The sequence below is a fragment of the Rattus norvegicus genome, chromosome 13 (genome assembly GCF_036323735.1).
Source record: "Rattus norvegicus strain BN/NHsdMcwi chromosome 13, GRCr8, whole genome shotgun sequence".
Lineage (NCBI taxonomy): Eukaryota > Metazoa > Chordata > Mammalia > Rodentia > Muridae > Rattus > Rattus norvegicus.
In genome coordinates, this window is record NC_086031.1 from 79,744,831 (window position 1) to 79,755,181 (window position 10,351).

Consider the following 10,351-nt stretch of genomic DNA (forward strand, 5'->3'; position numbering starts at 1 on the left):
CTAGCACACAAACACAAATGCATGCACATAATAAACACACACATAAACACAAGTACAAACATTTGCGCACACAAAAACACATGCACACACAAACATGCATGCAAACACACACACACACCAACACACATAGCTAAACATGGGAATTCCCATACAATTATACAAACATATGTGCATATACCTAGGCAGAGGGACATAAGCACGAATGCACACCAAAGAAAAATGCACACACACACACATATACAAATGCATATGTAAATACCCTCCCCTCATTCAAATACATATACAGAGAAATGCAAAGGCAAACAGGAACATGCAAATGCATATATACATGACATACTCAAAGACATACATAAATGCATAAATATGCAATACAAATACACACCTGTATCTATACAGACAACAGACATATGCACAGTCACACACATAGACAAGTATAGACAAGCATATTCATACATATGCACAAACACATACAGAATCATACATAGAGGCATGCAATCACACAAACATGCATAGACACACGCTGACCTAGGCACATACACATTCACTGACCCTTGTACACAAATACATGTACACACCAAATATACACATAATCACATATGCAAACACATGTGTAAACATACAGAAGCAGACACATATGCAAACGTTTAAAAAGTGACATCCATGTAACAGAGAAGATCTGAAGACTAGATTCTTTGATCTCAAACCCACCAGGATAGCTACCATAATCTACTCATCCCTCTCTCACATGAATTCCCATGCCTACATAAAGCAAGGTCTCCTAAGACAGATCGGCTTTAGGTTCCTATACAGAACAGTTGGAATTTAAACTTATCCTTTCTTTTTTACCATGGATTTCACCAGATTCACAAAACCTCTCATCCCTGAATCAGATATTCCTAAACATCTTCCTTCTGAGACCGAACTGATCTGAAGATATACTGAGAAATTCTAACTTTCTTTAATTGATCATTCCAGCAACTCAGGTTTTGATCATATAATGACACTTGATGACATATAACGGCATGCAATGACATGTAACGGTACTTCTTTCCACTTTCCCCCGGCCATGTTTTCTTTTCTCGTTTAATGTCCACACCACCACCCCCTTCTGAATAGATCTCTTTACTTTCCCTTGCTCTTGTCTAGCTCTCAGTCAGTCCCTCTCTCCCCTACCTTCAGCATAGCTGACCTCTGTTTCTCTCTCCAAGCCACTGCCCCATTTAAAATGCTTTCCGTCTCCGTCTCCGTATATTCTTGTTCATCTGATCCTATACTTATCCTCTAGCAAATGCCTGGAGAGTCATACAGTGTGAGTCACTGAGACATTAATAAGTTACTCTTGGGGCTGGGGATTTAGCTCAGTGGTAGAGCGCTTACCTAGGAAGCGCAAGGCCCTGGGTTCGGTCCCCAGCTCCGAAAAAAAGAACCAAAAAAAAAAAAAAATAAGTTACTCTTTGTGAAGGCAGATGACATCACTAACCCACTGTCTGGGACATATGCCCTTGATTAATTTGCTCCACAGTAGACATGAGTGGGTAATAGTCTTCCCAGGTCCCAGCTCTTCCCCTAAGGATGGGTTCTAGAACCTTCTAAACTGAGGATTGAGATATAGGAAGCAGACTTAGAACCAAAGGAAGGCAAAGTTAACAATTCATAAGATGTGGTCTGGGCCAAGAATCGTTCTGTGAGGCCAATGCTCAGAACTACATATGATTGGAACATTTTAACAGAAAGTGTCCTGGTTAAGGTTTGGTTGTTTTTTTGGTTTTTGGGTTTTTTTAATTGTGGTCTGAAAGAATGAGTTTGTATGGCCACACAGTGCTTCATGGTGTTGTGAGTCAGTGAATAGGTAGTCAGTATGTTACGTCATCTCCAGTCCTACCAACTGTCGTTAAGAGACAGTCACAGAGATAAACTGGGAAAGGCCACAGAGCTGTGTGTGTGAAAGCCTGGACTTGAAGACTTTTCCTTTCATTACAGCATGATGCCGCGTGTAATCCCAGCTTCCATTTCTCTCTTCTTGGATGTGGATAACAAGAGCCTCAGCTGGTAACAAAGAAAAACCCAGGAACAGCTGAACTGCCAGAGGCTGACCCCACCAACCCCCACCACGGTCATTCCCTGAACCAAGTCTGAGATGCTGGCGACCCAGTGGCTGACACTTGTCCTCGGGGTTTCAGAAACAGTTTCACAACATGCTACCTTACCCTAGGAAGGAAGCAGCATTCATTGCTTTCATTCCTTCGTGGGGCTCTTAGCTGCTCTTTTCTTTGATCAGCTGGTACAGGAAATAGTGTACGGTTTCTTAGGCACAGCCAACTCTCTCTCGCCACACCCAGACAATGTTCTAAAGTTTTTATTGGATCTGAGTGTGCCAACCTTGTGCTGTGGAATTAAGCGAGGGTTGCTAAATATCATTCATCTTGCAACATCAGATGTCATTCTCTGTGTATGTGTCCTGTCTCCCTAGACTATGAGCAGGGGAGACAGGGTCTCTGTGTTAATGACGACAGTGACATCTTCAGAAATAATAATGGATAAGTTAATCTTAGCTGCTCCTAACATATGCTATGCCACTTGCAGAAACAGTAATCTAGCAGAGTTCTACCCACATCGGAGTCTCTTCTGTATATTACCCCCAGCATCCTAATAGATAAAATTGAGGGGACAAGATAAGTGAGAGCCTTCCAAATGGTGGCAGCTTTCTCTGCTGTGAAAATTGGAAAGAATTCTCAATCCTAAAAATATTTAGTGGGGTGCTCACTATGTCTGTTTTGTTCTACAAGAATCATAGATGTATTAAAACCTCAAATCTGGAATGGAGGCCTGCAGAGGCCATGGGCAAACTGGTCCTACCTAGATAAAGAGGACTTCAAAACATGAAGAACAGTGAAGATTTCTCCACGTTCAGAATCAAAAGTACCTATCACAGCCTTCCTGTAAGCATACTACATACTAAACACCATTCAGGTGCACAATCTACATTGCTCCATTTAGCCTCAGCTACGGTGTCAAGGATAAGATACTATTTCATCTGTTTCCTACATCAACAAGCAAGGTTCTAGCTAAGCATGGTGGCACATGGCCTGTAATTTCCGCTCCCGGGAGCCTAAGATAAGGGGATCCAGTGTTCAAAGCCAACTTGGGCTACATAGCAAGACCCTGTCTTGCATATCTTTAAAATAAACAAACAAACAAATAAACAAATAAATAAGGTTCTTTGAAGGAAAGTGGCTTGGCTAGGTGCTGGGTTGGCTGAGGGATCTCATGGGACATCTCATGTGACATCACATGTCCTCCTGTCACCTGCTATCCACACATCACTTCTGTGATATGCTCATGAGCCCAGATGCCACCTCTACAAAAGAACCTCATTAATTACTCCATTAAATTTTGTTCTTTACTCATAAATATTTTCTTTACATTCTGACAAAGGAACAATAATTAGTTCTGCTCTAGTCACAGAACAAAAGGAAGTCATCAGTGTCTCATTTTCTAGTGTGTACAAAGCTTTGCTATATGACATGCTATCTCATACATGTCCAGGTATTAATGCCACACTGAAAAACCATTAATATTGCTATTCCTGCTTAGAGAGATGAAGACATTAACACATCCAGATCATTAGCTGTTCGGTCTTAGGTACTCTATGAGATTGGAGGGGAGAGAGAACAATTGTTATCTTAAGCCTATTTTAAATGGTAAATGTAAACTTTGCTTTTTCTCCAGATGCTTCCTTGCATCTATTTTTTTTTTAATTTGAAAAAACCCCAGATCTATCTCTTTCTCTGGCAAACAGAACTAGTGCTACTCACACTAGGTTCTGCTGGACTGAGGACCCCCAAGGGTTCCCAAAGTCCTCTATGGTATAACCGCAGCTGGTCATCTTGCACCGAGTAGCTGCTGAACTGACTTGGGACACATTTCAGTGCTTACGCTGCCATTATGGTCAAAGGTCAGCCTTCCAAATGAGTGCTGACTGGCAGGAAGAGCAGAAGTTCTGAAGAAAATGCTGTGTGCCTTTGAACCTCAGATCTCATCCAGGATTGAGTCACAGTGAACAGTGGAGAGTCTCAAGAGTTTTGTTTGCTACAAAAACAAATAGGAAAGGGAAGAGAACAAAGGAACCAGTCTCCCTGGCCCCCTCCCTCCCCCATCCCTCCCACCTCCCTTACCTCAGCCCTCACCTCTAGTTCTGCAGAGAAAGCACAGCAGGCTAACTGAAGTCACTGTCCTGAAGCGGGGCCTTCCATCATATTTCAGATCACTCTCTCTCCCTTTCCTGACAGCACCTTCTGCTTCAAGCCCTCTACCAGGCTTAGCTCATATTCAACTGCTGACCCTGGTTCTGGTTCCCTGTAGAAATTAGAAGCCACCAGGAAAATAGCTTTCCTGAACTCCCACTTACCAGTCTGCCCACAGCTCCATCTACATGAGCAGGCTGCTCTTCCCGCTACAGTGTATGAACCTCTATACTTCTAGCTAAAGACGACCTATATCTGCATCGAAGCATCCGTCTGCTGGTGCCCCCTCAGAGACTTTGTTCCATCCAATGGTGCATCTCTCTCCTATGAGCCAACAAGCAAACTGTTTATCAATGTTCAAAACCCGTGCCTTAACTGCACTGCCACCTCTGGCTCCTCTCCCATTTCTTCGCTCCCCCAATAATAACGACTATCAGGACTTGCCTCTCTTCCGTGTCTTCTGCTCTTTTTCTTTCCCTCCACCTCCACATGTTCCCATTACAAACTAATTCTCATACTTTATCTTACTTGCTCTAGAAGTGTCACAACCGTGGGGGTCATGGTTTTATTCCTAAAGTTGCTGGGTTTGTTTTCTGAACCATTGTTCTTGCTTGGTCCTCTACCTACTCCATTAGCTGCTCTTTCCCTGTCTTGATTAGTTCCTTTATTGGTTCCGATCATATATGATCTTCCTCTAAATGTACATGAAGCCAGGACTTGTTCTCTGGGTCTTCAGCATGTGAGATTTCTCCACTCATGATCTTCTTTCCTCGTGGATTTAAACACTACATTTGTTCCAATAGTTTTCTGACTTGTAACTTAATTCTAATAATTCATCTAGCCACATCTTGGTAAGTGTAACTGTCAGTGACTATCTTCACCTGGGCTTGTAAAGGCATTTCTGATTTACCACACCAAAAATAATGACTTCTTAATTCGTGGTCTTCAAACCTGCTCATCTTACAAGCGCTTCGATCTCATTAAGCTGTAGCTTCATTCTTCCTGCTGCTGAGGTCAAAACCTTGGACTAATTCCTGGCTTCTCATGTCCCCCTGCTCTCCATAGCAGCAGGGATTCTCTCTCCAGAATTCAGAACATGACCACATCTTGCTATTTTCACTCCTGCCACCTTAGTTCCACCCTCCACTATCTCTTTCCTATGTTACTTTAAGGCTATCTAGCTCACCTCTTTCCTTCTAATCATGTTCACATCATACTGGACAGCAGTCAGAATGATCTTCTAAAATGTAAGATGGGCCATGTTATTCCTCTGCTCAAAAACCCTCGTTCATCACGTGTGGCACAGAGTAAAATCCAATGTTCTTATTATTTGTGCTAGATCAGCAGCACAACCTTAGGATTTGGGGGGCTTCAGTTTTGGGTTTGATTTCTATGTGATGGACTGGCAGGCATGTATGGCTTTTCTCCCTTTATTCAGATTTAGCCATCACCTTGTCTCCTCTTTCACACTCAGTCTCTACTTGCAAATGCCATCAACTGTATCTTCAAATCATCCCACAAACCTAATCTCTTCTCATCACCTTCACAGCCTCAGCCTGAGCTGCCTTGATCCTGACAACACTATTTTAGAGCATCCTCGCTGGCCTCTGGCTTGTTCTCACTTGTAGCTTTCAGAGTAACCTTAATGAAATGTAATTGACATCACAGCATTCTTGTTTTTAAACCCTCAATAGTTTCCCACCTCAGAGAAAATCCCAAGTTCTTCACTACATATGAACAGGCAATGGTGGATATACTCATAATAAGTATAAATTTGGAGAGGTGGTAGGACCAGAAATCTTAAGTATTGAAGAATTAATCTTAGGGCATCAAAGGGAGGGAGGCATTTTATCATCTCAAAAAAATGTAGCCATGAGCAGAAATTTAGGAACAGAGTAGTTGTGACAGTGGCTTAGGGCTGACAGGGGATGCATTCACAAGATACAAAGCATGTGAGAATTCTTCCTCTGAAAGATAAGCTGAGAGGTGGATGATAGACTAAAGGGAGTTATTGTTCAATCTCAGGAAATGGGAGACCTTGGAGGCTCAGCTGAAACAGACCGCTTCAGACAGAGGCAGGGCATGCATTTGAATGAGCCAGAAAGGAAGGAAGGACTGAGGGACTATGGGTAATTCATCATGGAGAAAGATTCCAAAGATAATAAATATATATGATTTGAAAGTTTCTCTGATATGGATTATATGTATTGAATAACCTGATGTCTTTAGAATCCATAGTGAACTCTTAGCAAAGGTTATTACAATCAAAACATCATTCAATTCCAGATATATTTTCCTTTACTAAATATGTTTTTCAATATCATGACTATGAAGTATGTATTTTAACTTAGTATGGGGTCTCCAGTACAGTAAGAATGATCAACATTTTGAAAAGAGAGATTTTCGAAACCTAGAGGACCATTTTATTGAGAATTACAGGGCCGTGTTCACAATGTTCTACTGAAAAATGAGGAACAAAATAATCAATATTTTCAGCTGTGAAAGAGATACTTAAGCATGTCCAAGTGCTACAGAAACTAGATAGCAATAGAATCCAGATAAGTAGGCTGCAGACTCCGTGCACAAGGCTAAATTATGGAGCCTTCATCATTTTATACATGGGCATGAATTCCTGGTTATATGCTTATAATCAGCCCATGCCCGTACCTAACCATCACAAAGCCTCTAATACCTTCCCTGCCTTTTCAAAGGCAAAAGACGACCTCCCTTCTTCCACCCTTGCTCACTTATCATGTTGGCTCCGCAGTAGCGATCTTCCAAGCTGTCAGTATTGCTTCTCTGCTCCAAGACACACATGCTTTCCATGTCACTGGGAAGACAGTCCAGTGGAACTCTAACAACTTAATCAGAGCACAAGGAGCCACAAGCAGGTGAGTGTTTTCCTCAAGATGTTCTTCATCAGGTACACATTACAAGTACACGTCCAAACTCTTCATAAGACAGCCTTGGCAAATGGAGTACTCCCCATCCAGTCTTTCAGAATCCAATGTCCTTAAGACTTCTCATTGTTCTCTTTCTGTCTCTCTCTCTCTCTGTCTCTGTCTCTCTCTGTCTCTCTGTCTCTCTCTCTGTCTCTCTCTGTCTCTCTGTCTCTGTCTCTGTCTCTGTCTCTGTCTCTGTCTCTCTCTGTCTCTCTCTGTCTCTCTGTCTCTGTCTCTCTCTGTCTCTCTCTCTGTCTCTCTGTCTCTCTGTCTCTGTCTCTCTCTCTGTCTCTCTGTCTCTCTGTCTCTGTCTCTCTCTCTGTCTCTGTCTCTCTGTGTGTGTGTGTGTGTGTGTGTTTGTGTGTGTGTGTGTGTACATAATTGCACGCATGCAAAGAGGCCAAAAGAAGGCATCAGACCCCCTAGATCTCGAGTGACAGGCAGTTGTGAGTTGGGTGCTTGAAACAGCAAAGGTGAAGACATCCCATTGTCCTTTCTGTTATCCTCACAAAGTCCCCCACTCTGTCATGTTCCCACTATAGTCAACCCAAAGGAGGCCCTGGCCTGTTGTGGCCTGCATAGTCATAGCCTTCCCCATGACTTCTCTCCGTGGCAGTCACACCTCCGGCTTAGTTGAATGGTGGGCTTCATGTTGGCTGTCTATTGCTAGTGTGCTGTTACATTTACTCTTTGACAGACTTGGGCAGCTTTCTCCTGAGCTATTCCAGAGGTGTAGGAAACTGTGGGCTCCACACCCCACGTCCAGTAGCAGACTTACTGAGCAGTGACCGGTTTTCTGCAGTATCAATAGGAACCAGATGAGCGCGGCAGAATCTGCTATCCACTCCTGAGCTTTTCCACCTGCCTTCTGTTCGCCCTCTGGAGCCACACTCATACCCTGGCTCTCGCTCAGGGTCTGGGACTCAGACGGGCACAGCATGCCAGAGACCGCAGGAAACCCTCTCCCGCCTATGGGTTCAATCCTTCATTCTTAGAATGGCTTCCCACCGCCTTCACCCCTACCCCGCAGTGGAGAGCAAGACAACCTCTTGGAAGGATTTTTCTATATGTGTGAATGGAATGGAGAGATGACTGATGGCCTGATGAATTGTGCACTGAACTCTGACTTTTAGGCACTAAATATAGACAGCGCACATGCTGGACAAGCTAAATATAGCAGTGTTGGCAAGAAGGGGTGAGGGCGACTCTCCTGGGATAGACTGGATGGAGACTGAGCGGTAAACCCACAGCTGCCCACAGCTGCCCACAGCTGCCCACAGCTGCCCACAGCTGCCCACAGCTGCCCACAGCTGCCCACAGCTGCCCACAGTTGCCCACAGCTGCGAGTTAATTTATCGCCCCTGCCGGGAAGAGGTTCACTTCAATTTCATCCAGGCATGATTTGTTTGTCAGAGTGTTTGTTGGGAACCATCTTTCTGTTTATAAAACTAACAAGCACGGAGCTCAGGTTGCCTCTGTCTGCCTCCAACAAGTAAACCTTCTCCACTGGGCTACAAGTGCTGTCCTCGTTGGGGTGACTTCGGATCTCCTGGTGGGTTATTTCTAATTCTGTCCCACACTGCCCCAGATCTTTCTTGTTTTGTTAGATAAGATGGCTCTAATTATTGAGGCTGAAGGTCAGGATGAGAATGGATCGCTAAGGCTGCCAAACTGTACGCCCCGAAGCGCCCTTTCTGGTTCAAGAACACAACCCGCCCCCACCCGCCCCCGCCGGGCATACTCAGAAAAAGCCACTTAGCTCTCCATCTTTGCTCGGGTTAGGGCCAATGGCTGGAGAAAGAGTCCTTCAGCACCCTGCTTCTCTCCCAGCAGCTCGAGAAGACAGCATTCGGGCAGGCAGCCAATACTGGGTGGCACCTTTTCAGAAAATGAAATGTCTGTCAGCCCTCTCTACCAGTACCGCAAGAAGCCACCACGGACAGGAAAGGCGTGATAAGCATCCGTTTACAATTTTCCCTTCATTAGCGAGAAGCCTGCTTCTCTCCAGGGTGAGACGGAGATAGTTCATCTGCATTTTGATTGCTGTCTTTGGATAATGACAACCGAAAATAGACTCTGAGCTCCCTCTATGACCAGTTCCCATTAATTAGATTTAATTGTGTGACCCAAGCAGGGAAAAGGGAGCTCCTTGCCTGTCCATGCATAAATCATATCTGAGTTATCCCATTGCATTTTCCCTAACTCTTCCCTGGCCCCCCTCAACCCCATCACCCCTCCCAGTGTTGCAACCTAGGAGCCTGAATGCCCCTCCTTCTCCCGTCCCGACCTCCCAGTGGTGACTTTGAGGAAAATAGCTTGCCTTCTCTCTAAACAAGAAAGTTTGCCTACAGACTGTTTGGATGCCATTGTGCCCATCAGTCTGTAATTGACACTCAGTGTGGCTTGGTTTTTAAAGCTAGGAGAAAACGTTCCCAAGGGTCCAATTCTCAGCATCTGTAGTAGCCATAACTAAAGTCACCATTTTCTGCCACTCCATGACAGAGCCTGCAGATGTCAATGTAAATACGGAGGGGATGGAGACAATGTATTGTTATGAGTACAGCTCAGGATCTTCATGGTGGAGGCTGGATATGTTAGATGCATTAGAATAAATATGGCTTGGGCATGCTCTCCAGAAAAAGCTATGCTATTTTGTGACCCATTGGCTTAGCACTGATTCCTCTAGATGGGGTCTAAGGCACTCAGGAAGCAGAGGCAGGCGAATACATCTCTGAGTTTGAAGACAGCATGAGTTCTAGGACAGCCAGGGCTACAGAGAAATCCTGTCTTTAAAAAAAAAGAAAGAAAAGATTGATAGAAAAGTAAGTGGTGTCTGCCTCTGTTTTGTCTGTTACAGATTTGATTTTATATTGTGAAAATAAAGATGCAATCTCAAACATTGTATTTTATTCCACTGTGGCGTATTGTACGTGTGTGTGTGTTTTGGGGTTTTTTTGTTTTTGTTTTGTTTTTGTTTTTGTTTTTGTTTTTACAATTCTCCTTGGAATTTGAACTCATTTGGCCTCCTACTCGTTCTCTAATTATTTAATGGGTTATGTAAAATTCCTGTCGTGTAGTCATGTTGTATTTGTATGTGAGTCATGACTTTACCTTGTTAAAAATTGTGTTTCAGCACAAAATTTCCCCTATTATTGGCAGCTGCTA

The 10,351-nt window shown here is 43.7% G+C and overlaps 2 long non-coding RNA genes across 4 annotated transcripts in view; one reads left to right on the plus strand and one right to left on the minus strand.

Annotated features, from left to right (window-relative positions):
* LOC108352565 (uncharacterized) overlaps positions 1–9,039 on the plus strand; it is a 28,903-nt gene extending 19,864 nt beyond the window's left edge. Inside the window, exon 3 of the long non-coding RNA XR_001840891.3 lies at positions 1,981–9,039. This is a non-coding gene — a long non-coding RNA (uncharacterized LOC108352565). The remainder of the gene's footprint in view (positions 1–1,980) is intronic.
* Positions 1–9,064, minus strand: part of LOC102546371 (uncharacterized) — an 81,897-nt gene extending 72,833 nt beyond the window's left edge. For all 3 annotated transcript variants that reach the window (XR_010057087.1, XR_010057088.1, XR_010057086.1), the window contains exon 1: positions 6,992–9,064. This is a non-coding gene — a long non-coding RNA (uncharacterized LOC102546371). The remainder of the gene's footprint in view (positions 1–6,991) is intronic.
* Between the last annotated feature and the right edge of the window lie 1,287 nt (positions 9,065–10,351).